Source organism: Eupeodes corollae, chromosome 3, assembly GCF_945859685.1.
Source record: "Eupeodes corollae chromosome 3, idEupCoro1.1, whole genome shotgun sequence".
NCBI lineage: Eukaryota > Metazoa > Arthropoda > Insecta > Diptera > Syrphidae > Eupeodes > Eupeodes corollae.
The window spans coordinates 21,698,516-21,724,834 of NC_079149.1; the positions used below are offsets into that span (position 1 = coordinate 21,698,516).

Here is a 26,319-nt window from a genome sequence, read left to right on the forward strand (position 1 = left end):
AACAAAATAAAATCGAAATCTTTTATGTGCCAGACACTCACAGCTGTGTGTGTGCATAATGTTTGATATATTGCATTGCCGTTGTTGCAGGACTTTCGTTTTAGGTTAAAAGTTGAAAGGTATTAAGTCTTTCATATACGGGAGGACATATATCCTCCTTCTAAAGTTTTTATGCACCATGAACATTTTGATGAATGCTCTGCACCGTTCTTCTATTCGTCCATAGATAAATGGAAACAGAGAGCAGGTGTTTTGGACAAAAATGCTCCATACAGCCATATTTTTGAGTACTGGGATACTACTACCAGTTTTAATTTCAATGCCAAAAACTTCAAGTTTTTTATGTTACCATAAAAAATCCTTTATTTTCCTGCGCATTTAACCGAGTTAGATAAGTTTGGTGCTCCGTGTATTTTATTTTCCACTAAGTCTTCAGGAAATTGTGTTTTATTTTTAGTCGAGGGAGAACAGACAGACAATACTTCGAAGTTATGACTTGAACAACAACAACAACAAAATAATATCATCCTGAAGTCTGAACTTCCTTCCTCATCATTTTCTTCGCGCCATAAAATCACCATTTAACACCAGTTCTACACAGTACAACAAAAACTGTCATGTCAGGGAATTCCCCGACAATAGGTTCTCATTTGTAAGTGCTTTTTGCTGCTCCTGCAAAGGCAGACAAAACTCTATGCGTTCCTTCTTTAAGGACAGAGACTTTTGCTCGTCATAACAATCTAATAAATATGACGGAAACAAAATGTCAACATACAACATTTTTCGTTCTCAAACAATTTTTGTTCATATACATTTCTAAATTGTAGCTGAAGCTTTATTCCTTTTTTTTCAGCCTCCAAAAACCATTTGTGTATAAGGACATTTTGTTATATAAATGTTTTTCCTTCATTTTGGGGGGTCTTATAATATTTCTCAATTTATTCTCGTCTTTTTATTTTTGTTTCCTTTCTTCTTCTCATTACTCTTATTCTCCTATTTTTGCACTATGAAAAAATATTGTACAATACTCGTAATAATAATTTAAGGAAAGATATTTCATTATTTTCATGACTGCCAACACAACAAACGTGCTTATCACTCAATCATCCAATTATGAAATCCTTAAAAATAAATTCAAAACATGAACAATGGAAAAGGAAATTTTGTTTTTATTTTGATGTCATAAAAATACAAAATAAAAAAAGAAATGAAACGAAACGAAACGAAACAATTGGTCCTTTGAACACGAAAGTTACAAAAATAAAATTTGTTTAGGGTCCTTTTTATTTCCGCCTTGATGGGAATTTGAAGGATATTTTAAATTAGTCAACAATTCGATGTAAATTATTTTAAGTTTTGGAGATTTTTTTGATTGACATTATTGCAGCGTGATGAAGATTTTGTTGTATCGATTTTTCTATTAACGGAAGTGGACTTTAGTAGGATAAGTACTTGCATCATCTGTAGTGGTTATATTCCGATTGTGAAAATATTTTTAAGTGTATTGTACAATAAATATTTTGAATCCAATTAAGATCCATTTATTCAGCAATAAAATATTAAATATATGATTTTTCATAACAAAACGAAAAAAAAAATGTTGCATATACGCCGTAGTTGACTAATTGTGATTCAATTTTTAAGACTTTCCATCGGAAGTTATTGGTTTGGCTTTGAGTTCAATATTTTAAAATTTTTAGAAGTGCCAAGGTCCCTTAGAGAACCTTATGGTTTTGCAAAATATTTCCACACGTCAAAACGTTAAATGTGCAGAAAAGACTCTCAAAGCAATTCATAAACTGAACAATTTTGCGAATGTAGGAATGTAGAAAAAATAAAGTAATGTTTTATTTAAATAAATAAATAAAAACTCAATTTTTGTCAGCGCAATGATTTAACGAAAAAAATCGTATTTACTTCAAAATAAATTTATATAAAGCAGAATAACATTTTTGATATCACGTAAAAGTCTTAGACAGAGAAAAAGAGTTTACCAAATTGTATGAAATTATTTTAAGTAAGTATAAGCTTAACGATCTAATCTTACAAACTATAAGAATCTCTACAAAGAATAGCAAAGCTTTAAGCTCTTACATAAAAAATTAAATGTTATTAATAGGCCACATATAAAAATTTTTCAAAAAACAACCAACTTTTCGGGAATTTTATTCTTAAAAAAAGCGAAATGATTTCAATATTCAAAACAGTTATTTTAAAAAAAGTGTCAAAATATCATTTTGAGCTATGCTAGAATTTTCTCTTACAATTTTAGTGGACAATATTACCCGTGTTTTGTTGGAAAATCTATCCATAGTATAGTAGGAATTTACACGAAGAACAAAAACAATAACCATAGTATGAATAACACCGATAAAACTTAGAGTGTAATCTTACTATGGATGGGTTTTTGACATTTATACGAGTCTCGAATGGGTCTTATGTGATTACGTTTTCAAATGTTGGTACGATTGAATCATGTGTGTTTTCCATTAGGGAAAAAAATCAATCTATTGCTGTTATATTGTTTAGTTTTGTTAGTGGAAATGGACTAACTGGGCTTATTTTGCAAGAGAAAACAATAAAAAAGATAATTACATTTTTCTATAATTCCACCAAAAGTTTATCTCAATAATTGTTAAATTGATTTTTTTTTATAGAATCTCAATTTATAGATGTTTTCTTAACATTTCTTCTTAAAAATCGTCCATTTTATAAGTTTTAGTTCGTTGTTTTTGTTAAGTTAATTTTAACTTTTAATTTTCACAAAATGTTCTTATATTTGTGTGTTTTTTTATTATTATTCTGACAGATCTTCTTTCAGGTGTGCCAATTTTTAAACAAAAAAGAGGCTGGGATGTGACCCACACTGATAACTTCCCATCCCGTCTGTCGATTTGTCTTGCTTAAAAGTTTGTCTTGATTTTATTTTTATGAAAAAACGGACTGTTGGATTTTTATATAAAAATTACTGAATATCGAAAATAATATTTTCTGTGAAATAAAATGAGTTTGAAGCCAATATTTTTAATTTTTGAAAAGATATTTGAGTCGAAAATCATTTTTTACCAACTTTTCTTAATTTTTTTCGGTTTTTATTTTGAATTTGAATCGATATTGAATTTTTACCAACTTTGAGTAAAGTTTTTTTCAGATTTTTATTTTTTTATAAAAAAACTGTCAATTCGATTTTCTCAACATTTTATCAGATGTCAAAAACATTATTCTTCGTTGCACAAAATTATTTTGGAGGTGAAATCATATTTAAGTCGTAAAATTTTGGAGGTGACAATTTTTTTTCAGTTTTTTTGATTTATAAAAAAATCCGTTAAATGGATTTTTTTCAAAAAAAATACTTCTTTGATATCACGTTACAAAATATAATACAAAATTGAATTCAAGTGTCTATAGTTTTTGGTTCGTAAGATATTTAGGGTAAACCAAAATGTTCACCTTTTTTTCAAACTGCTATGGTAAAAAAACCACCCACGCAATTTTTTTGAGAGCCCTTTCTGCATCTTTCTGCCTTATTATTTGTATAACAAAATTTATGGACGACGAAAAAACGTCGCGAACGTACGGACGTACGAACGTACGTACACACGCACGCACATACATCTTTCTAAAAATATTTTATTTCGACTCTAGGGACCTTGAAACGTCGAGAAATGTCCAAATTTTCAATTTGACAAATCGGACCCATTACAATAGCTTCCTATGGGAAGTTAAAAATCTAGCAACTGCGGATCGTTTTTTAGCAATTTCTCTCTGTACTGTATATGGAATACCAAAAAACGGACTTATTGTTGTAAACGCTGGAAATTTGGGTGATTTTTGGACGTTTTTTGAAAAATGGAGTCAAAGTTAAGAAATATTTATCGCATTAAAAGTTTTATTTCGTAATATTTTTCAAGTAATAATACGGAGGGCAATTGTGAAATGAGTTCTGGGGGGCAAAACACTTCTCTGCTGTGACCATGATTTCGGTCGACGGAATAAATGAAACTGAAAAATAAAATTTCAAGAACTGACGTACAATGACTTGTGATATTCAAAACATATCAGTATCTAACAGAATTTTGTCATTGTAAAAGATTTCTTTCATTATTAATCGTTTTTAGAATTCAACTTGAAGATTGCATTCGTTTCATTCACCTAGAAATTTTAACTTAAAATTTGTCAATCTCCAATCATTTCACCGTAAAAATATTGTTATTTTGTCCCAATCATTTGAATGCAATCAATTGAATGCAATCACTAGAGAATGTATGCATTCTTTATTTGATCTTATTTGCATTCTTTTAAAGTCTTTGCATTCTCTTGAAGTCCTTGTATTTTTTTAATTCATACGTATTTTAAATTTGTATGCCTGTTTTCTTTCCCTCATTTGGGATGAATAGGTAATAAACACCGTTTTAATGAAGAGAAAAAAATGACAAAGAAAATCATACGCAGCTGAGAATGCAAACATTCAAAATAATGCAAACACTTAAGAGTATTAAAAAGAACTTCAATTGAATGCAAATGCTACGAGTGAATTCAAATGAATTCAAATGACCAGCAATCAATCGATTGCATTCTAATGGTTGGGACTAAAAAGATTGCAATCTTTTTACGGTAAAATGACTTGAGATTGAACAATTTTAGCTAAAATCTCTGGGTGAATGTAATGAATAAAATCTTTTGGTTGAGAATCTGAAGTACAATCTCTATTTCAACTGCATTAATGTAATTATTTTATTGAAGTCATAAAAGAATACATTCGCCAAAGATTGCATTCTTTTACAAGACGATTGAATGGTCGTATTTTTAATGCTAAATTGTCAATTGTCATGTTACTTACTTACTTACTTAAGGTGGTGCTACAGTTCTGTGTGAGCTATGGTATCAGCCAATAAACTTCCCTATCTAGCTCGGTCCTTAGCTAGATGTGTCCAGTTGCGCACTTCAAGTTGGGTAAAGTCACTTTAAACTTGTGCGCCAGACCGAATCCTCGATCTTCCTCTACTGCGCTGTCCTGTCGGTGTGAACTCGAAGTCTACGTCGCTGTACAGTCCGTACAGCTAGTCGTTCCAGCTTTCCCTTACTCCCCTTCTATGCATTTTTTATATATAATAAGCACACACTTAAGGGGATATAACTACCCTTATTATTTAACGACACAGTGTGAGCACTAGAAAGAGGAGAGAGAGGTTGAAAGGAGGTGTCGGTGCTCTTTGGTGTTGAATTCCTGAATATTGAAATGTCTGGGAAAAACAGAGCGTGGTAAGACATTCCACATTCACGATGTACGGCTAAATAACGAATCTCTGTACTTGACAGTACATCACGGGACAGTACATTACGCCAAAAACTTTTCTCTCGAAACGACCCAAGGTGTTTTCATTCGCTTTTGTCATTGTAGATGCTTCTGCACCGTATATCAGGACGGAGATGATGTGGGTTCTTATATAGCGACGCTTTGGTCCCACAAAGTAAATGTTGAAGAAATCGCATGATAGCACATCACGCTGTCTAAACTTTTTTTTTTATATCAAGAGGCTTGGTTAAGTTGTTTCCAACCTTTATGGAGAAGCGAAAATTCTTCGTGGTCACACTGCACAAACGTTAGATATTAGCAATGATTCCAAAACAAGACACGTCCCTGGAGATGCTGTCGTATGCGGCCTTGAATTGTATGAAGAAATGTTTTTTTCCCAGGTTCTGTTGTAACGTGAAAATTTGATCGATTATGGACTTTCCTGGTTTAACAAGTAGACCACAAACATAAGGACCTATCAGGTTGTTGACGTTCGATCCCATTATCTACAGCTGCTGTTCGGCTTTCAAGCCATCTGCTCCAGCGGCTTTTATTAGACTACAGCTTAGATATAGCAATCTAGACTTTGTCTAAGTCGGGAATTTCATTTGGGATTGTTAGCTTTCCTCTCCTATATTGAATGGATTCTCCTGTCTGACAGTGAAATTCGGTTCGTTGTCGCCGTTATACAATTTGCAGAAGTGGTCCTTCCATGTCCTCATCATTTGCTGAGGATAGAAGGATTCTATCCGGAGAATAAAAGAGATATTACATTTTTCACAGAACAATCTTGAAAGTTTACTCTTTTAAAAAATCAACACATAGTTTTTGGAGAATATTACAATATTTAACAGGAAGGATTTTGTTTGCATACCTTTAACATTTAAACAAATAAATCATTTTAATATTAGTTGGATAAAACTTCTATTCAAAAATTGGAGTCATTGTTGATTTCCAAGTAAAATAAAATGGAAGCATATTTTTGGTTGATTTTCCAGCTAAAGTTGAGTCATGATTATTTTTTTGGGACTAAAAATAATTATTTGCTTAAAAGTTTTTATATCAATTCCAATAAGTTTGATTCTGGAAAAACATAAAACCTAGAAAAAGAAAAACTATAATAAGTTTTTATGGAAATCATAACTAACTTAAATTAATTCAATTCAACATTTATAAGAACATTTTAAACTTTTATATTTTGGTTCTGAGAAAAAAAAAGCAAAAATTTGCAGTCACATTTCATAAATTGAAAACTTTTCAAAATATGAAAAAAAAGAGGCAGAAAATGCACTTAATTATAAAACACTTAACATAATATTCAAACTGGGGTTAGGTCACAGAGACCGCATATTTGCTGATGAAAAAAAAGCATAAAAAAGAACCAAACATAGAAAACACACCCATTCGTGTTGGACGATTGTCATTGTCATCGTGGTCGTCGCCGTTGTCGACGTCCTAAAGTTTTTCTCTCGTCACAGTTCGTCCTCGAGTCGTGTTCATGCTGAGCTGACACTCCCCAATTTCCTGAATGCATGCAAAGTGCGTTCCGGCGTAACTTTCAACAAGTGGCATTAATTAAATTAACCTCCTTTTTTTTGTGTGTTGTTAATGTTCAACTTCTCCTCCCTCACACGCTCGTTCGCTTCTGATGCTCCTTTTTGAGGATACTCTCAAACTCCTACTTTTTCCCATTCGTGTGATCTAAGGACATTTTTCTTTTTTATTATTTTGTTCAATTTTTTTCTATCGAATTCAGTTTCTATATGGATTGTGAAGTTTTGACATGGGGTAGCCTATTAACTTTATACAAAGGTACGGATATAAGGATATATAGGTTTGTAGGTGAAAAGTTTCCCTATTTTTTGTTGTGTTTTTAAAGCTCATGGGACATTATGTTAGTTCATTATCGACAACATAGAGTGACCTTTTAAATCTAGGACGACTTTTTCCTGTTGTTGTGTCTTATCGAAGTAGGTCGATTATAGTTCTATGATTATTATTAGAGTTCAAAACATCTAAAGAGGAGGTTGAATGTCGAAATAGTAATTATTGGGGCGTTCATTGTCGACGTCGTCGTAGTCATAGTCGTCGTTGTCATTGTCGTTGGCAGGTATATTGTCGGATAGCAAAATGTCACAAAATTGATATAAATGATTGATTTATTTGACACAAATGTTCGACATTTTGTGGGGAATCAATAATAATATGGGGATGGTGTTAAAGTGAAATTTCGGGTCAGAGAAAGTCGAGAGTCCTTAGAGATAGAGAGAGAGCGAGAGAGTGTGAGAGTGAGAAGGGAAATTATAGACATTAGATTGAAGGCTTTCAGATATGTTTGCTGACAGGAATTGACCAGAAGGTGAAATAACCTGTTGTTTGAATAGAAAGGATTAATTTCATGACATCCATTGAGGGTAGGTTATATCCACCCTTAACTCATAACACTACTTTACCTATACTTTATATATACTGTAGATTTATGGTTTTGTGAAGCAAACCTAAATCGATTAATGATTTGTGGTTGCGGTAAGAAATATGTGTTTTGGTTATGTTGATGATGTTGGTGGTTCTTTAATGGCTATGTAATTAAATATTAAATGGTTTTGTTATTATATTTTTATTTTGTGTTGTAAAGTTAATTACAAGGTTTTTTATTCAATATTTTTGTTCGTTTAATATCGATTTGAATCTACCCAAAACTACTCCAAAATTATGGTTTTTATGATGTAATAGCCATTTAATGAACTAAGTGTGAACACCTTTTTTCGAGTTCAAAAAATCCTTTTCATGAAACTTACGCCTTTAATTTAATAAATCGATTGAGGATCATTGGCACAGGTTTTTTGAACATAAACAAAACTGTTAAGGTGTAAAATTTCAAGACATTTGTTTGTCAAATTGTGTTTGATTCTTTGAGAAACATCACGGTTAAAAAACTTAGCACTTTTTCGTTGAAAATTAAATTATCCTCATCAATATTTTTTGATTCCTACCATACTTCATAAGGTAGTTACCACTAAAACAAGCCTGATTTTCGAAAAAGTAAGTTTACATCACAATGCAAGCCCAAAAACTACAAGACACCTTAGGAGTGCAGAAACTTTTAAACAATAATAAGACACTCTTCAAAAACATGCCAGATTGTAAGAGGTGTTTCACAATTTGACCATTTCTCTGGAGCTTCACAAGTGTAGAAGTGTTTGTTTGTAAACAGTGTTTATCCTATTCTAACTGCTAATACTTTTATACATTCTTCTCTATTAAAGGACTGGTTGTATTGGACACGTGTGTTGCAGGGTTGATGTGTTTGAAGAAAGGTTTGAGCGCTTCGCCACTTTTCTGAAAGCTCTAGCTTTTGAAAATGTGTTAAAGTTGTTTTCAAAAGCTGGTGAAGTTTAGGATACTAAAGTATCTGAGGGTAGTGAATAGTGTGTTTTGCTGAAAGATCAGCGACATTACCTTCTGTTTCGCAATTCGGGTATCCAAGCTAAAGTGATATTTGTGTTATAGTACAAGCAGTTTCTTAAGGTTTGAAAAGATGTACATTTGTTATTAACGTTGCTTAGCCCCTTGAGTATACCAAGATTGTCGGTGAGGATTAGGAAACGTTCAGAATTTATTTGAGCTACAGAGATCGCCTTGTAAGTTGCAGCTAGCTCGGCTATGTAACTGCTCGCATATTCTGGAGGTAGAGCCTGATGAAGAGTGGAGAATTGGGCATTGTGTGATTTTCTTTTTGCGAACCATTGCGTCGGTGTAAAAGATTCTGTCCGCTCCTAAGCTTGCGATAAGTTCTTCATGCAGCATTTTGTATATAGCGTCAGGCGTGTTTGCTTTTTTGTGGTTAGCCAGACTGATGTTTATTCGTAGAGAGTTTAGTTTCCATGGTGGAGCGTTGTGAGACACTGTTAACAAATCATGTTCTAGAGCGATTCGGGGGAATACAGAAAAAGTGAACAAGTTAGTTAAAGAAGATACTCAGTTACTTTTCTTATTTGTGTTTGAAAAGATAGCTTTTTCGACAGTTTCGAACAATGGGTGTGTTGGATTAACTATGGCTTTGCTTAAAAGATTTGTTGATCTTTTTTCAGCGAGATATTTAAAGGATACATAACCTCCTTCAACTCTAAGTGCTTCAACGTTTGGTGATATAAGGGCACCTGTTGCCGTTCTAAAGCATTCGCTTATAGCTGCGTCGATTTTCGAGATGTTCTTTTTAGTAGTCCACATAAAGAGGATTAAGCTGTGTTGTAGTGTCCCTTCCACCAGAGCCTTAGCAATTCGAAGAGCTGTTTCTATATGTGGCCCTTTTTTTGAACAGATCATTTTTAATGCGTTGTTCCTTGATTTTAAGCCGCTTATCACCTTGTTCACATGTTTATCCCATTTCAAGTTTTTTGTAAACATAACTCCAATAAAATCGAGATTGTAAGTGGGTAGCAAAAGCTTAGTTACCAAGGAGTCTATGTATGCGTTGTACAACACTACTGAAGTTGGTGAACCTTGAGGTACCTGATGATTTTTTTAATCTTTGATGCTTCTTGGTGGTGGGACGATTTGGGCCCTTAGTTTTTTTGTTTCTGCCAGATATAACTTCCAATTAGCCAAAAAAATCAAATGGGGTGGCGCAACAGTCCGTTGTGAACCAGGGCCTAGTGACTTATAACTCTCAACCATTCCTGTGTGCGAGTAATGTTGTCAGGAATGGAGGGGACCTACAATTTTATGCCGAATCCGAACGGCTAGTTTGAGAAAGCACTTTTTCATGACAAGAATTACTCTTGAAGGATTTGTCAATTCCTCGCAAGAGGCAGTACCCGCGAAAATTAATTTTTATTTTAAATTAAGGTGGCACAGTCAGGGATTGAACCCAAGACCCCTTGCATGACAGTCCAACGCACAAACCAATTAGCCATTTCTTCTTTATATCGTGGTTTTGGTTTAGGTTTGAATCTTCGTTCTGGGGTGCGAATCACGATGGGCATATGGTCTCTACTTACTGCATCAGGTAGCACATTCTATTGTAAAAAAGGAGCTAGGTCGTGAGTTGACAAGGAGACGTGCGTCGTTGGTAGAGAAAGTGTTTCGAGTACTGAAAAATGTGGGCGAACCATCATTCAAAGTGATAAGATTACGGCCATAGCCAACGAAGCCATTATTGTGGTTGTGGTTTTATGGTTGAGATAGGAGTTATTGGTTGTGTAACTGGTGTGATCTGCAGTATTTGTGTTAAGTTATAGTTTTTTAAATAGTTTGTTGTTTTGTTTGAAGAGTTGGATGAGAGAAGCTGAGGCTGGTCTTCAGTGCAGATGTCCATTTCAATATCATCAGAAATATTGTCAAGATCATCAGGTTTCATATTTGTATCTTGTTTTTCTTTTAAAGAATTTGTTTTGTTTTAGTTTTGTTTGTTTTCTGAAGTTGATGCAGATGCTGAGTTTTCTGTTTATTTTTGGGTTTGGTTTGAAGAATAAATTGGTAGGATTTGATGTAAATTTTTTTATTTTGTTTTTAACATTTGATAAAATTTTGAGAAAAATGGAATTGAAAGTTTTCTCACACTTGTTAAAAACCTAAAACAAAATTATTAAAAGTTGATACAAAATTGATTTTCGACTCAAATAACTTTTCAAAACTTTGAGGTCATGGCTTTAGCTAATTTTAACTAATAAACAATATTGTTTTTAACATTTAGTTAAATTTTGAGAAAAACCTAATTGACAGTTTTTTTTTAATAAAAATAAAAACTGGAAAGAAAATTTAACTAAATTTGTTAAAAATTTATTTTCAATTCAAATATCTTTTCAAGACCATAATATATTGGCTTCAAATTAATTTTATCTTATAGGAAATATTGTTTTCAATATTTGGTATAATTTTGAAAAAAATCGAACTGACCGTTTTTTTTCAAAAAAACAAAATCCTAACAAAAAAAAAACGATACTAAAACTTAGTAAAAATTTACTTTCGACTCAAATATCTTTTCAAAAACTATAACTATGGCCTTCAATCTTTTTTATTTCACAAAATTAATGTTTTTGAGACGCTGTAAAGTTTTTTTAAAAATCTAACAGTCCGTTTTTTCATATAAAATTAAAATCTTAAAAAATAGTGCTCAAAATTGGTAAAAATTGATGTTTTGTTCTGTATATCTTGTGAATAAACGAAGATATTGAATTCAAAACGATTTCATTCTGCGATCAATATGTCCATAAAATAAAAGCTGAAAAAAAAATGCTACTAAAATTGGTTTTCGACTAAAAATCTTGTTAGCAAAAATTGATTTAGAAATCAAACTAATCATCATAATTATGCGGTCACAAGGAATAACCGCTAAAGTCAGTTTTGCTCATTTTTCAGAAGAGCAGTTTAAAGTTTTTGATAAACTTGCGAAATTACAAACGACTCTATCTGGCGATCGAAAACTCCGATTGAGTTGAAACAAAAAGTGACATGAAGATAATTTTACTATGTCTTATTTCACTTTTTGTCGAAAAATAAGCTTCCCACGATTTTATTGACAAAAATAACACTTTAGTTCTTATGGCCTTTTATGTTTTTCATCATATAGAATCTAATCTCGAGTTTAGTTGTTTTTCCATTTTAAAGAAATGTTTTGTTCTGCTCTTAAGTCTACTTTAGCTGTTATTCCTCTTCTATTGTGTTAAATTTACAGTTTTTATGTCAACTTTAGTTTTTATTTCTAAATTAATTATGAAAAATAATCGACTATGTTCTCAGCAGAGAATAAGAACTAACTTGAATTTCGAGTTAGAATACGTTTTATTTATTAAAAAACACATAAAAAAAAAGAAAACAAAAAAAAAACAAACTTTACTTCATGCAATTATGCAGCATAAATTCAATAAAAAAAGTAAAATATTGGACATAATTTAGTTAACAACCAAGATTAAACAATTGTTTTTCAATTTTCATCATCACTACGCAGATCTGGATGCATGTTGAGCTCAGTGGAACTCGTTTTAAGGTTTTTATAAAATGAATGAAACCCTGGATTTATATACTGCAATAAATCCATAAGATCTTTTTTTTGTCTGAAGATAATACTGGTGGGTCTTAGACAGTGTTAGTGTCGATGCTCCCCTTTTGATCAATGGTAAAAGGTTAAACGGTTCTTCAGGATTTAAGTTCGTTTTATACAAAATTTGGTTGTAGTTGTTCGTATAGCGAATCCACCTTACCGAGTTCCATATAAACTTTTGGCCATCTGAGTTACACCTTTTGCAGTTGAAATTATTTTTTGAAATTTCACTAAAGTTAAAGAAATCGCTTTCTTTCATTTCAACAAGTTTAATTTTTGAATTTATAGTTGCGATGAACTGATACCAGTCCCTTGGCACACTAATTTCGACACTGGATTTTTTCTTTTTTCGTTCAATTAACGCATGATCAGAATCACACTCGAGGTGTGTGTGGCCAGGTTCCAAAAATGTATGATCTATAATATATTCCAATGAAGGATTTTCTTTTATGAACAGAAGTAACATAGCAGAGACATAGGAATTATTATTTTGGCCTGAACATGAGTCACTATAGAACGTTATTTTATTGACGAAAGAAGGTAAAGATTGAAGATGTTTGAAAACGCATGAAGCAATCTCATTTCCACCCTTTCGCGCAATTTCCTCGTGCCACATAAAACAGCCGGAACCATTCCTTTTTAAGTCGTATATAGTAAGATTGAAGGTCCAAAGCTGCCTTTTATAGAAACTAACTGAGTTTCTCAAAAATGGTGTTGGTAGGCACTGTTGTAAATCAAACGCGAACGCTGCCATATCGTTGTTTTGTCTAGCATTTTCTTTATCGACCCGTTTTTGCTCAAAGCCAAATTCTCCCTTTGTCATATGAATTAACTTCTGCTCCACCAGAACTTGTTTTTCTCTTTCATTCTGGGCTATTTTTATCTTTGACAGAAATCCGTCGCAAGTTGCACAAGTGTCAAGTTTGGGAGCTTTGAATTTTAAATTCATTGTTTTAAATATCATATAGCATATTTGGTAAGGCTTACAGGATTAGAAACTTCATTACTATACATCCGATGCATTATGGAGAGATTTAAACTGCCATGAATATATTTTTTAGATGTGTGAAGATGGCTGTAATGGCTTTCATACGATGGGAACTTATTTATGTGGTTGCACACTTCCTCTTCTTGATCCAATGTTAATTTGTTCATAGGAATCCCTTTACCCCGACAATACTTAAACGATACGCTTGGACTTGAAACTTTTTTTGCAATTAGGTTTCTGATGAAACTCTCCGTTTCAGAAAAACAGATCGTAAAATGTGTTCGGCAAACTTGTGTTCTCATACCATCATATTCTAAAAAGTACTTGACAGATTATTCACGACGTCGCTTTCTTTGGTTGCGTTGAATAGAGTATCACATTTTTTATCTTCTAGAATCTGAAGATTTCCAATATAAAGTACTCTCTGGTCATAGGTTCCCAAAGCCCAATAATGTTTAAATAATCGTTGAATCTGCTCGAATGAAATTTAATTTTGACAGTTGCTTCGACACATTTCAAAGGGTTTTGGAGCTCTAGCATGTATAACTTTCCCAGAAAGTGTTTTATATGATTTTCCAGCGTTCCTTAATTTCTGACGAAAGCGTTTTTTATTTTTAATTTTTAATTTCGGATCGTCATTGCTAATCGGGAAATTCAAAACTTCGCTATTTTCACCTTCAGGGTGCGAATCAGAAGAAGTAACATTATTATTTATTATATAATTAGGGTCTTTAGCAGAATCATCGGAATTTTCCCATTCTTGCAACTTATCATATGTTGTATTTAATGATGGAGATATTAAATTTCTATTTTCAACGTTGAACTCACTTGAATGACCTAAAACAATGGAAAACTTGAAAAGTGTTCTTAAATAAAAAATAGCGTTCTTACGTTTGAATACATTTATGTCGAAGTCAAATCCGTTCATCGATGATTTAGTTTTATTGGGTATCTCAGGAAAGTAATCATTCTTTTCTGATACAATTTCGTCGATCGAATTCGAATATTGATAAATTGAATCTTTTGCGGCCATTGGTTTATCGACTTTTTTGTGAAATTTGTTTCCGGGGATACAGGAAATGTGAAAGAACTTGTTTCAATGTTTTCTATGCAAATGAGAAAAAAACTTCGACATTTCCTTAATAAAAATTAAAATATACATCGTTTTACCAATATATTTCTTTGGTTCTGGTGTGGAAGTTCTTTGCATCACAAAAACCTTTTTTAAATGAGTTTCTTTTTCTGTAAAAAAATTGTACTCAAATACCAAACATTCAAGAAAAATAAGAAAAACATTCAAAATATAAATGCCAACCACTATAAAGGTTGATTCATACGACATCGCCTATACTGCGAGAAGTTCTTGCTTCAGCTGAACGACCTTGAAGCAAAAGGTTTCGGTGTCAACGCGACAAACGCAACGTGGCGCGCCGCCGTTGTGAAATCAGACATCCAAAAAGTTGGCATGTCTAGGCAATGGTAACAAAGTAGCTCATTGTTTTTTGTAACTATTTTGTGATGAGGTCGGAATTAAGATTCGTAATTTTATTTCCGATTTAAGGCAAGCTTATTAATTGCTTCCACATAAAATCAAGTACATATGTTCAAAATATCAAAAACCGGTATCATCAAAAGGACATTCAAACTACAAAAAAACATTAAATCAATCTTACCTTCAGCTCTTGCTTTTTCTTAAAGCATTCGTGATAGCGCCAAAAGTCTTTTCGATCAAAACATTATTAATTTTAATTAAGTTTTTTTTTTCAAAAAATAAGTATTTATAAAAACACAAGGAACAACACAAAGGACAACTAAGCTCGTTTAAGAACACAGGAAAAACACAGCACTAAAGTCTACTTTAGACAACACTTATTCTATATTAAGATATAGAAAAAGAACTAAACTATACTTAAGAAACACTTTTATTTATTTTGTCTTACGGAATAACAACCAATCTCGAGATAATTTTTTCACTAACTGAATTACTGACGGATAATAAAAACTAAAGTCAATTTAGGTTCTTCGTGCATCAGAATTTTATTTTGGAATAAGCGCTTAACTGCAGATAAGAGACTCTTTTTGCTTATTCTTTCTTGGGGAATAACCACTAAACTGGAGTTAAGTCGTTATTCCCTTTTACAAAAATGAAAAAAATACAAAATATTAACACGGAAAAACAGCTAAGCTCAAGTTTAGCTATTCTTCCGCCACAAATAAATGTAAACATTTTATGAATTTAACGAGGAAAAACAACTAAAGTCAAGATTAGTCTTTATTCCTTGATGTAAGTCTTACAAAAATATTATCTTAACTCAACTTTATATAATAAATTTCATCTTTTCTGAGTTTAGTTCTTTTTTTCTTAATCTCAACTTAAAAAAATGACTTAAGCTATTATGTTTTTTTGAAATTGTGGTCAGATTTTTAAAAATAGAAAGCTGAAAAAAATTAACAAAATAGATTTAAGTACGCTGAATATAATGGCATCAAAATCTCAATTTCGTCTAAAGTCGACTTCAGTGGTTATGGCTTGTGGCCACAGAATTATGCAAAATATTGTTAGTAATTCATTTTTTTTAAATACTTTAACTGACACCTTTTTTAAAAAAACACGAAAACCTATAAACCTTTTTTGTAAGACAAATCGACAGATGGAACTTTTAGGGTGAGTCAATGTCAAAGATGACAGCTTTAAAAGTTACATCAGTCAAAATAGCGGGTTGTTCAAAATGAAACCTCTTGTTGAAAAAATGTGTATTATTTAAAAGACAAAATCTTTACTAAGTCGATATTTTGCATGGATATTAACAAATATATAATATGTTTTCCTAGGAGATTTTGTAAATTTTGTCATTATAGATTCTAAAAAGTTGAGTAAAAATTATTTCTAAATTTGAAATTTATTTCACATAATGTTTTATAAAGAAAAAACCTTCTCATGAACAAACAACTTACATACAAGGTCCTTAAAAACTTGTAGATTTGTCACTATTTTCAATTTGACAAGTAGAACCAATTACGATCATTTTACAAAGAGAAATCGATACATCAATAAGAGTTGCACAATGAAAGCTCTTAAGACTGATGTGGTTACAACGTTTTACAAATTATTCAAATTTTTAAAAAGAATCACAAATTATTTTTGGTTGGATTTGAATATATAGGATTTCCTTCCAAAATGTATTCATCTCACTCAAATTGGTAACTCATTTGGTATTTTCTGAAGTTCCTTTCTAATAGCCACATCTGCATGAAAAATAATAAACCTGATGGAGAATATTTATTTTGTTAAGACGTATTCTACATCATTCCTCAGTCGTCCGTCGGCCGTTTTACGTTTCTATTTCTTCCTTAAGTCTTTTACTTAGTATTTTTTTTAAATAAAACACTCAATTTACATAATATATTGATGACAACCCTACTCTCTGTTGTAAATACGAGTAGGTAGGTATAGACCTTTCCCATTATATTAAATTACTAAGTTCTTAGTCTCAAGAACCTCTTCCATTTCAAAAATATTCTGTAGGTAGATATAAAGTACCTTACGTTACCTACGTAGGTATAAAGCCGAAACTGGAAACACTACAAAGAGAATTCATTTCACAAAATTCTAGGTTTTTTTTTCCTCTATCTATGACTACCTTAGTTACCTACTGAAAATAAATTTAAAAGCTCTTATTTAAAACTGAACTCGAAAAGAAACAAGAACAAAAAAATCAATAAACCTACAGACCTATAGATGAGGAAAGGTGATATATATGTGCATACATTATGTATGTAGATATGTATTTTCCTTGTAGAATAAACTCAAACCCTTTCACTTCCACATCCACACCTTTTGATGGCTGGTTTTCTCAATCAATAGGTTCTGCTAATTTAACTACATTAAATAGGAGGAAATCAGTCAAGTGATGGTAGACTCTAAGGCAGGAAGTAAGAGACTGCACCGGCATCAAATTGGCATCAGTACCGGAAGCCCATGATATAGATCATGATCAAGATGATGATTACGATGATGCGCCGATGAGTTGATGATGGTAAGGGTAATGTATAAAAAATAAAACGAGCAAGTCTCCTTTCACCTAAAGCCATCACAGGATATACCCTCATTTCTATTTCCTCTCCATCCTTTTACTAAAAAAAAAGAGTACGAAATCAAAACACAAAATAAAAAAACAAAACCAGAACTGATGAAAAAAATGTGTTTGCTTTTCTTTTTTTTCTTTATTCAATTTTCAGTGTGGTGAACGAAGGAGCAGCACTAACAAAGCACATTTATCAAGCTTTTGTATAAATGAAATCCCGAATAGAAGAACATTGAAACGAAAGAAAAATCTCTGCTGTCATTTTATCTCGCGTTTTCTCTTTTTTTCCACTTTGTTTCGTGCTCTTTTTTGTGTGTGTTTATTCAATGAATATTGTGAAATCTTAATGAAAATTGTCGACGTTTTACTGCGAAAAAGGATATAAATAAAAAATACAAAGAAGTAACTAAATTCAATGATGATTATTTAATTTATTTAAAAAGTCACTTACAACGAATCTTGATTAGGTTTTGAGGAAGAGGGTGAGAAATTGTACGATTTCACACACAAAAATGTTTAAAGGGCGCAAATTTTCACAAATATTGAATAAGATCAGACAAATTGTGAAGAACCGAAAAGTCAAAGAAGTTGTATCCTCGAGCTAAAATACGTCAATGTATCGCTATACCCTTCTTAGGAGTGAAATAATCGATTGCATTACTTCCATTAAACAGTTGAACAATGATGTAGCACTTGAAGGACTGCCTTTCACTTTACCATTGAGTACAACTTCTTATTTACTTAAGGTGGCACTACAGTCCTGTTTGAACTAGAGCTTCACCAAACAAATATCTCCATCTAGCTCGGTCTCTAACTAGATAACTCCAGTTGCGTAATCTAAGTTGGGTGATTTTACTTTCTACTTGGGCCACATGAACCGCATTTGTACTTTACTGCGCTGTCATGCGGAGGCAGATTTGAAGTATTTCAAAGCCGGTATTGGTTTCCGTGCGACCTAGTCATCTCAATCGTTGGACTTTTACCCTTCTAGCTAAGTCTACGTGACTGTACAGCAAATACTGCTGTTGTTCATCTTCTCCTCCATGCATCTTCTATGCATAAGGGACTGTATATAACGCGAAGATCTCAGCGCGTTTTCTTCGTTCATAGCGGAGCTTTTGAGCCTATTCAGGACCAAATCCTGAACTACCTTAAAGTAACGTCTGTCGATAGTGACATTTTGCCCCAGACGTCAATGTTGTAATTACTTTTTGATGACAGCATTCACTTTTTTGGAAATGAACCAAACTTCATCGCTAAAACTCGAAAAGAAGTCCTGCACATAACTATTGTCTCTGATACTATACACCATATGATATTGGACTGTAAAGTATCTAAAGAGCACTCATTCTCTGATCATAGCTATATCCAGTTCAGTATCAATGTGGATGAAAGCCGTAGTCCATTGACTTTTCGAAATTATCGAAAACTTGGCTTGGCTTTATTCAGGAACTTATTACAAAGTTTACTAAAACCTGGACTATCTAGTCCTTCCTCTAACGCTAACGAACTTGACAACAAAGTCATGACCTCGCCTCAGCTATTAACAGATCGCTAGAAATTGCTTGTCCACTTATACTTTTCAGAGTAAAGAGAAAACCAGAGTGATGGGCCTCAGAGCTTGACTCGCTCAGAAAAGAATACAGGAAACTCTTCAACAGAGCCAAATCCGCAAGACTAACTGAGATGCTTACAAAGAATCCCTAAGAATTTACAAGAAGGCACTAAGGAAATCTTCCTGGCGATTCTTCTGTGGCACGATAAAAAAACTTCTGCAGCCTCCAGGTTACAGAAAAATCTTTTAACTATTCCAGCGATACCAAGCTGCTTGGAAAATGCAGACGGCTTCTGCTTAAATTCAAGTAATGAATCACTGAACTTAGAAGTGGATACTGATTTTCTTGGTAGATCTCTTAACGAAACTTGCAACAGTTATATTCGTTCAATTCCCAAAGGGCAAGCTACAATGGACTCTCAACAACTGCAAACCATTTAATTCTGCAGAACTAATATCAGCCAAGCTTTAAAAAACTTTTTCATCATTACTTCTTAAGACCTTGCAAAGATTGATTAATATCCATTTAAGGACAAGTATTGATACAAGACTTCTGTCTTCATCTTAACATGCCTACTGTAAAGGTAAATCGGTGGAAACACTTTAGTACGCACCATCGAATATTCCCTCCATCATAAAGAGTCCATTTTGGTTGCTTTCCTTCACATCGAACTTGCCTTTGACAACGTGGACACATCTGCAATCACATCTGCAGTAACATCTCTAAATGTAGAGAGTTTGCTTCGGGAGTTAATTCTAGCAGACGATTCGTTATTAGAGGGACACCGAAAGGTGGTGCTCTATACGCTCTCCTCTGGAACCTAGTGGTAAATGAAATCCTTACTAGTCTGAAAGCGGAGGGTTTCATAATGATCGCCTATGCGGACGACATTGCTATAGCAGTTTCAGGAAAATTACTAAACACCTTAAAAAAAACTCTTACAAAATGCCTTGACAGACTTTGGGCCAATCGGTGTGGACTGGGTGTTAACCCACAAAAAAACCTATGTAGTCTTATTTTCGAGGAGATACAAAAATCTATTTGTTAACTTTCTTATATTGAAGAAATCCAACTGATATTCTCAGACGAGGCTAAGAACTTGGGTCTTATCTAAGAACAAAAACTAAATTTGAAACTCAATAAATTCCAACAACATTGGGCACTCCGAAATTCTCAGGTATTTAGAATCAATTCCAAGGCACACAGACTACACTATCCCCCAACTGTAATTGGACAGAAACTTCCAGATTTCTAAAACCTTCCAGATCTTTCTGGGAGGATATTACATTCCTAGAAGACGAGTCCATCCATTTTAATACAGATGGTTCAAAAACAAAAGAAGGGGTTGGTGGAGGTGTGTACTCTGAACGACTGAAATTAAGTCTCTCATTCCGCCTTCGCAAATATTGCAACGTGTTCCAGGCGTAACTTTTGGCGATACAAAATTTCTTACCCTGGTTTAAAGAAAATGTGATATCAACATCTGATATCCGTATTTTTTCAGATAGTTAGGCCGCTATCAAATCTCTGTACTCTGTCCCTACAAACTCTATAGCAGTCCATAACTGTCGATTGAATTTAATGGAGATGGCACAACACTTTAATATTAACCTTTGTTGGGTGCCGGACCACAAAGACATTCCAGGTAACTCTAAGGCAGATAAACTGGTCTAAGTGTGTACTATTCCATCACGGATAGACACCTTAACCTAACCTTCCCTGATCTATCGTAATGTGAATATTTGATTGACTGCTGACTTTCCTGGTGTAAAACCACACTAATAAAGACCTATCAGGTTGTTAACGCTGGTCTTTAGATTTTCAAATACTACGGCAGAGAAGATTTTGTAATCGATGTTAAGTGGAGTGAGATTGAGAGTCTCCTTTTTTTCAGCATCAGACAAATAATACTGAGACATGCTTTCTCCTAAACATATTGTGCAGAAAAGTTGGTTCATGCTCCTAACCAAATTAACTCCAGCTGCTTTGAAGAGCTAAACATGTAAGCCATCTGTACCGGTGGCTTTGTCGGATTCGCTTCGATATGAAAATCTTTACTTCGTCTAAGTCCGAATGACGGGATTGTTGGCCTCCGGCGTCTATATTGAATATATCTTTCTGCTTAACAGTGGAAGCCTGCCAAGTTCGGCCGTGCTATTAAGTACAGAGATTCGTTCTTTAGCCGTGCTTCGCGAAAATGGAATACCTTCTAGGCTCTATTTTTCCCTCTCATTAAAAATAAATTGGGTGGCGCAACAGTCCGTTGAGAACTGGGGTCTAGTGACTTGGAACTCTTAACCATTCCTATGTTCGGGTACTATTGTTAGTGATAAAAGGGACCTACAGTTTTAAGCCGAATCCGAACAGCTAATTTGAAGAAGAACTTTAAATGACAAGAATTACTCTGGGAGAATTTGTCAATTCCTCGCAAGAGGCAGTACCCTTTAAAAAAAACTTTAGATGACATAGGATACCTGTCATTGTAACGTTAAAAAATCCAATATACACCTCCCCCCTTTTAAATTTAAAAGTTTACTAAAGAAAACACTTTCAGTGTGAGTTAATTAAAAAAAATAGTGTGTCTCAGAATTATTTCTTTGGGCACCATTTTTAAGTCTAGTTATACTATACCGTTTACTCTTTAAATTCTTCCCTCACATACGTCTTCAACCCCAACTTTTTAAACAAATTCTTTGTCCTTTTCTATATGGATTGTTATAATGTTTCTCTTTGTAGTCGTTTGGGGTTAAGTTCATTACGTTTAACGTCTTTAGTGTGAAAAATTCTTCTGGTTATTGATTGCTTAGCAATAATTGTTTGACAACCTTGACCATGAAACTACCCTCTATGCAAGTACCTATATATCTCCTTCAAGACATTCAAGCTTAACTCGGTTAAAACCCCTTTAAACATAATTTAAATAGCAAATAATACATAAAAAACACTTAACAAAGAAAAATATTAAAAGTTCCATATGACAAATTTTTAAACAAACCTTCATACTGTCTCGCATTAAAAGGAACAAAGCTCAAAGCTTATGTATGGCCTCTTCACCAACAGCGAAAAGCAAATTGTTGACACTTTGTATTATTATTAGTTGCACTTCAATGCAAGTCCCCTCACATTTGTTTTGTGATTGTGATCCGTTATAATAGCATAGAAGTGGTTGTTTGTTTTGACATTATTTTTCTTCTTTTTGTTGTTGTTGTTGTTGTAGTTGGTTTTGTTGTTGTTAAATATTGACAATCGATAAGAATGTTGTGACTTATGATATTTTTGTGTTCATGTTTTGAAGAAAGACGAACTTTGTTCGAATGTTTGTCATTTCAGAAATCAATATTTGTTGAGTATAGACAAAGTAGCGATGATAATGACAATGGAGGAGTATTGAACAACTCTATGGAAAATCTTCACAATAACAGAAAAATATGAGCTACAGGAATTGGAAAACTTGAAGTTCAAGTTAATGATAGAGATAGAAAGGTAAAAAGAGGTTTCGAAATATGATTTCGAAAGCCTGAATCTATATCCGAAATATTGTGGTTTTATACATATTATGTATTTAAATGATGAGAATTTACTTTAGTGTATTATTAATTTCCTAAATAACTTAACTTCAAAAACAGTAGGTTCTTTTGATTCCTAATCACAGAATCTTTAAAAATGCCTTGTTATTGAAAAACCTTCAGTAAATGCACAAAATACAGAAAACTAATGGTTAATAAATGATTTTCCAGTAGGAAGTTTCATTTTGAATAGCTCCATATTTGGACAGCTGATACTTTTTATTAATCTTTTGACAAATAATAACAATTAAATACTGCACCTTTATTTAAAATAGAGAAATACTCTTCAACGACGCAGAAGAATGGTGATAATTTTTTAGTTACAACTCGCGAAACTAATTCACTTTTTGGTCATCGGAAAGTTACATTTTGAAATAGTTTATTCGCTGATAAATTTAGAGCTGTTGGGACATGGGAATAATGCCGAGAATTGAGACCGAGTATACCGCTCAAGAACAATTTAAGAAAAACAACACGAAACCCAAGATTTGTCCATTTCTAGTTGATACCCAGAATTAGTTCAGCTAAAGAGAAAACCCCTACGAGAACCATATGGCAATATGTAAAAGCCAGCTCGAACGGTCTTAAAGAATTCTTTAGGAACTTTAACTGTTCACTATGGTTCCTCGATAATGACCTGGATTTCGGCGCAGATATGGTAACAAACTATAAAATGAGAGGTAAAAGAGGTTATTAATATCAAAGATGTAAGTTTCCGTATTTATAAAGCTATTCCTACGGATATCCCGATCCAATCCAAAACAAGGAAGTACTGTGAGAAGATTCGACGTTATGGAATGAGGTTCTTAAATTTAACAAAAGGTATAAAAAACCTCCCAAGGGTACCAGCCACGAATCGAAGCCTGTAAAGACGATCAGGGAAACAACGTAGTAGAACCGCAGTCGATTTTTAGAATATGGAAAGACCACTTTTCCGAATTAAAAAACGGCGATGACGAACCGAATTGCGCTGTAAGGAGAAAGAACATTCCCGATACATAAGAAAGGAGATCCTCTAAATTGCACTAACTACAGAGGCATCAGACGACTTAACATTGCGTATAAGATCCTCTCTGCTGTATTATGTAAAACGTCAGAAGCCATTCGTCAACAACCTGATTGGTCCTTATCAGTGTGGCTTCAGATCAGCAAAGTCCACTATCGACCAAATATTCACACTATACAGCAGATCTTGGAAAAAACCCAGGAGCTTCAAATTGATACCCACCATCTCTTCATCGATTTAAAAGCCGCGTACGACAGCATCTATAGGGAAGAGCAGACGTAGGAGAATGCACGCTGGTCGGAAAAGATATCACCGATGCATTAGATGTCAAAAAAACGTTTTAGACAAGGCGATGCACTGTCATGCGACTTCTTCAACATTGTTCTGGAAAGAATTGTACAAAACTCAACCGTTAACACTAGAGGCACAATCTTCCAAAGATCCATCCAATAACTCGGAAGCGTAAATTGTATTGACATAATTGGAAGATCAAAGCGTGATGTCAGTGGAGCGTTTTTGAGCATTGTGACGGAAGCGAAGAAGATGGGTTTAGTGGTCAATGAGGGCAAGACCAAGAATATGCTGTTATCAAAAAAAGAAATTGAACGACGATGTCTTGTGCAAAACGTCACAATGGACAGCTTTAACTTTGAGGTAGTTGAGGACTTTGTCTACCTAGGCACCGCTTTTAACAGAGACAACGACAACAAATGAACAATAACTCTTGCAAATCGCTGCTTCTTTGGACAAAGAAGGCAATTGAGAAGTAAAGTCCTCTCTCGAGCATCTAATTTATCATCTTATTTATGGCGCTGAGGCCTGGACCCTGGCAAAGAAAGATGAGAGCGTCTTAGGAGGCTTCGAGAGAAAAATTCTTCGGGTGATTTTTGGTCCCATACAACGACGAACTGCCGGTATGTGCAGCTACGATGACCTCATTAACAGAATAAAAGTCCAACGGCTTTAAATGACTAGGTCATGTAGAGCGAATAGACATCAACGCTTCAGCCTGTAAGGTCTTCGAATCCGATCCCAAGAGACGACGGCACAGTAGGTTAAAACCGTGACTCAGGTGGCGCACCCAGGTGGGAGAGGACCTCAACCAACTTGGTGTGCGAAATTGGAGACCGCTAGCTAGGGACCGAGATGGCCTGTAGTTGAAAGCGTAAACGATTCTATGAGACGAATATTCTTTCGCACTCTTACAGTCACTAGAGTCCTAAAAGATTTTGAGGTTCACAAATCCCCTGGCACTGATAGTATCCTATTGTTCTGAAAAGGTGTTCTTCAACGTTGGCAAAACCACTTTGTTAGCTTTTCCATCTATTCTATTCTACTATCCGAGTGATGGAAAACTGCATTTGTCCAGTCTGTCCCTAAAAAAGGCGAATCCTACTTCCACTCTTACTATCATCCATTTGCACTGACGTCCCTTCTTTCAAAGGTCATGGAAACGCTGATCAATTTTCAGCTTAAGAAATATCTTGAAGAACGGAAGCTTCTTAATGACCGGCAGTATGGCTTTTGTTGCAAGAGGTCCACTGGTGATCTTACCGAGACATTTGCTTCTCTTGAACACCGCCATAAGGTCTAATGCCTGTCGTTGTTTTATCGAAATAGCCAGTTGCATTCTTCCCCTTAAACAATTCAACCATGATACCCATACTGCTGGGAATTCCTATCAGTTTACCCTTGAGCCCAATTTTGGACGTACTGTTAAGTACAGAGATTCTTTCTTTAGTTGCAATACACGAATGAAAAATGCTGTACCAGAATCAATAATTCCCATTTCATTACAATGGGCAGACATTCAAAACCAATGTGCATCGGTTTCCCCTTTCTAATCATATCTTAATTTTCTTACTGCTCGGACTATGTTTAATCATTATAAGGGTATTCATTACCCCTTCACAATATAGAAAAAAAATATCTCAAAACGTCCTATCACCAGTAAATGATCCAGATTTCCAGCGATTAGGAACAATTTCAGGTGCAGTTTCCTGACTATTAGAATTTACTTTAAAAAAGTAGAAAATCTGTTGTCTTCCATTTAAAACTTATCCCCATAAAAATAACACCAAAGTTCTCCATGACATAACAAAGGGACCAACATTAATGTTTCAAATTAAGTCTTAATCTTTCAACTTTCGTTGATTCCCATGAAGTTGTCTTCCTTCAACCAATAATATTCTCTGATATACTAATGTTGTTTTTAATAGTCAATTTAACCAAGTCATTATCAAACCACTTTCCTATACCTTGTATAGGTTTAAGATAGTTAAAATTCCAAAAATGAAACCCTATACCAATCCCTGCAAAAACAATCTTTTACTTACAAAAGATACGTATACACTATCTCACACTTAGTTTAAAACCCTGTAGTTTACTGCTGATTAAAAAACAAAACAAACAAAACATCCTAAGTAAAACTTTTATCGTCCTTGTTAGGAGAGATTCCTTTCCCATCACTACTATACCACATCATCATTATCATCGTCCTCATCATCGGTAGATATGTGTATATAAGGACATCTATATCTTTTTCCAATTCAACCCAGCCCATAGCCTTGTCCCTGTGCTACGAGTATGTCTCTCGTATAGGGATGTTCTTTTATAAACTGTAACGTGACGGGTGTTACCATAACACCTTTTCATGCCCCATTATTTGCGACAAAACCAGATATAACCAGACACGGGTTTTTGCACTTACTCTGGCAAAGTAGATTTTGATACCAAAAGGATTTACATGCCCATTCCACATACATTTATAAAAACAACAC

The 26,319-nt window shown here is 33.8% G+C and overlaps 1 protein-coding gene across 20 annotated transcripts in view; it reads left to right on the forward strand.

Annotated features, from left to right (window-relative positions):
* Nucleotides 1-26,319, forward strand: part of LOC129952313 (potassium voltage-gated channel subfamily KQT member 5) — a 498,379-nt gene that overhangs the window by 62,146 nt on the left and 409,914 nt on the right. The gene's annotated exons all lie outside the window — the stretch shown is intronic.